The following is a 3,943-nucleotide window of genomic DNA, read 5'->3' on the forward strand; positions in this document are numbered from 1 at the left end:
TGCTCTTGTTGTCTAGATTGGAGTGCAATGGTGCGATCTTGGCTCACCGTAACCTCCACCTCCCGGGTTCAAGCTATTCTTCTGCCTCAGCCTCCCAAGTAGCTGGGATTACAGGCACCCGCCACCACACCTGGCTAATTTTGTATTTTTAGTAGAGACAGAGTTTCTCCATGTTGGTCAGGCTCATCTCGAACTGCCGACCTCAGGTGATCCACCTGCCTCAGCCTCCCAAAGTGCTGGGATTACAGGCATGAGCCACGGGGCCTGGCCAAACTAAGAAATTTATAACCAACTCTATAAACCTTCCTAAATCCACGCTCATTGCATCTTCTGCTCTCTCCTGTTACAATGGAAGAGGGGTGCTCTCCTCTATTTTAGGCCAATTTCCTAAACCAGTTCCTGATTCTTTCTTTCCTCCCTGGTGACATTGTACTGCTGTACTCTCTTGTCAGTCCTATATTTTCCATCTTTCTCTGCACATGAATTCTTTTCTTAAACAAGCTCGAGTTGCTCTGTGTAAATTTTTCTTTTGTGAAATAGCTTCTATCCTACCTGTCCCCTCATTCTCACACTGAACTGTCTTTTACTCTCTCTTCTGCAATCCTAGGCAGTCTGACTTCTGTCCACGACTTCACAAAGCTGCTGTACTGTGGCCCTTAGTGCCCTCCTTGACATTAAAAACAGTAAACAAGTTCCATTTTCTTTTTTACTAATAACTCTAATTTCTTCATCTAACAATCTCACCTTTCTTAAACATACTTTGTCATCCAAGCCACAGTGCAGTTTTGGTTTTTCTCCTAATAATGTGTCCCCTTTTCCCAGCCTGCTTGGTGGGGGCCCCTTCCTCAACCAAACTGTCGTTAATGGTGCCCTTAAGCTTCACTTCCCACTCTGCGTTCTCTGTGCACCATCTTTAAGATCTATATTTCTTGACAGAACATTTACGTCATGAGTTCATCTGTCTCCCCAACACCTTTAGGTGTCATAGCTGACTGCTGGTGGATATCTCCATCTGGACGTCACATGGGAACTTCAAATTCAATATGTTCAACACTGAACTCATTAGCTCAACTCTGCTGCTGCCTCTGTCTGTCACATGCACCACACAATTGCTCTCCCTCTTGTATTCTATTTCAGTGAAAATAGAGTCCATTTGAAAAATTGGAACATTGGTGACTCCTGTGTGATTCCCCAAACAAGCATTACGTTTTCAGTTTTACCTTATAAATACTTTTTGAATTATATTTATCAATTCCAGATCATCAAATCTTACCTATATTTTGCAACAATCTTTTAATTAGCCCTTGTGCTTCCAATCTTTGTCTTCTTCTTTCTCTACAATGATGCCAAGGGTTTCATAAAATGTGAACCTGATTTTACCAATTTTCTGCCTAAGTTTTCCATGAGTTTCCATTATGAGTGGGATAAAATTCAAATTTCTTGATGTGACTTTATAAAGCCAAAAATGAAGTAAGAAATATTAGAATTAGTTTAGACAAGGAGTTAATGAACTTACGGGATTCCAAACTTTAAAGAACATTTACCTTTACTTGTCCTCTGACCCCATTATCAAAACATTCCCACAAAATAATCTTGTATTAGTTAATTATACTATGGAAGGAATTTACAGCTTTCTCAAAGATGATTGCTTTTTAAGCCATCTCTACTCTCAGTGACACGAGGCTGTTTTCTTTTACATGAAGTCTCCCATTGTTCACATAATCATATTACTTTCTCGCAGCTTTGCTTTAGAAATAGAACATAGCTAAACTTTGCACCCTTAAGTGATTGCCTGGAGGCATTAGGTCTGTAATTTCAATACCGAAAAGCTCTTTAAATCATAAATATCGTAATAGATTTGTGGCAAATTATGGCAGCAAAACCTATTCTGATCTGACGTTAAGTTACACCTGCTTTTTATTTATCACACCTAGTTTGAATATTCATACATTTCACTGTATCAATATTAATGTATTTGAATGTGGGGTGCTGATTCAGACATAATACATGATATATGCACACCATTACCTTCCTAAAATATGAAAACCTCCAAAATCTAAAAGGTTTTGGCCTCAAGGCCCTTGGATTAGGAATTCTGAGTTTGTACTAAATTTAGTATGGCAAATCAAAGACTATCAAACTTCAGATTTGTGGGATTTATTTATCCAAGAAGAAAATAGGTCTCTCTCTTTTTTTAATTAGACAGAGTCTTGCTCTGTCACCCAAGGTGGAGTGCAGTGGTGTGATCTAAGCTCACTGCAACTTCCACCTCGCGGGTTCAAGTGATTCTCCTGCCTCTGCTTCCCCAGTAGCGCCTCCATGCCCAGCTAATTTTTGTATTTTTAGTTGAGACAGGGTTTCACCATGTTGGCCAGGATGGTCTTGAACTCCTGACCTCAGGTGATCTGCCCACCTTAGCCTCCCAAAGTTCAGGGATTACAGGCGTGAGTCAGTGTGTCTGGACAGAAAGTAGATCTCTTGATTTCCTATGAGATTCACTGAAAGAATGTGTTTAAAAGGGATCTTACATTTAGAGAGTAAGTTGATGCACACATTTTCAGAATTTCTATTTTATCCATTTGGGCTGAGTTTGGTGCCTTACAGGATCTAACTCTCTCCCACTTCGTCTTAGCTTGGCAATGGTGACTCAGACAACTTCATGCCATGTTCACTGGCTTAGTCAACAAAAACTTTAGAAATCCTAATACAGTTTAAGACTGGCACTGGATTATCCAGGTGATTCTGAACATTGATCTCTCCAAGTTTCTGAATTACCAAAGAGCATTTATTTGCAGCCTGGAAATCTCAGGCTCGGCGGGGTAAATGGATACAGGTAGGGCAGATGCCGTGTTCTTGGCGTGCAGCTGGAATAACAAAGCCTCTGAAAAGTTCACCACCTCTCCACGTGTGTGGTATTTTACGCATCAACACAGTCGCCTTCACCATTGCTGCATTTCACTCATTACAGATAAAATTGTATATTGGCCCAACTTTACCCAGCACACACTTACTCTGCGCTGATGTTTACACAGCTGTTAGAAATTCCTGGGATAATACCTTCTATCTCATGCTGCCATATTACCACCTTCAACCCCATTTTACATTGGCTCTCATTCAGGGGCCTTTCAAACACAGTCATCAGGATGCTCAGGGAGATTAACGGTGTGGTCTGGTTTAGATAAAATAATCCTTAGGAACCTATGACCATCAAGTGAATCACGAATATTGATAAAAACCCACGTACACGTTCCTCACAAAATGTTGTTTCAGTTAAGTTTTCTTCCTTCCGTGTCCAGAATTGGTGGGTTCTTGGTCTCGCTAACTTCAAGAATGAAGCCGCGGACCCTCGCGGTGAGTGTTACAGTTCCTAAGGATGGTGTGTCCAGAGTATTTTCCTTCAGATCTTCAAATGTGCCTGGAGTTTCTTCCTTCTGGTGGGTTCGTGGTCTCGCTGACTTCAGGAGTAAAGCTGCAGACCTTCGCCATGAGTGTTACAGCTCATAAAGGCCGTGTGTCTGGAATTGTTCATTCCTTCTGGTGGGTTCATGGTCTTGCTGGCCTCAGGAGTGAAGCGGCAGACCTTCTCAATGAAGGTTACAGCTCTTAAAGGTGGCACGTCTGGAGTTGTCCATCTCTCCCGGTGGGTTCACGGTCTCGCTGGCCTCAGGAATGAAGCTGCAGACCTTCATGGTGAGTGTTATAGCTGCGCAGACCCAAACAGTAAGCACCAACAACATTTAGTACCAAGAGCAAAAAAACAAAGCTTCCACACTGTGAAAGAGAACCAGAGAGGGCTGCTGCTGCTGGCTCGGGTGGCCTGCTTTTATTCCCTTATCTGACCCCACTCACATCCTGCTGATTGGTCCATTTTAGAGAGAGCTGATTGGCCCATTTTACAGAGAGCTGATTGGCCCATTTTACAGAGACCTGATTGGTCCGTTTT

This window comes from Pan paniscus, chromosome 3 (genome assembly GCF_029289425.2).
Source record: "Pan paniscus chromosome 3, NHGRI_mPanPan1-v2.0_pri, whole genome shotgun sequence".
Classification (NCBI taxonomy): domain Eukaryota; kingdom Metazoa; phylum Chordata; class Mammalia; order Primates; family Hominidae; genus Pan; species Pan paniscus.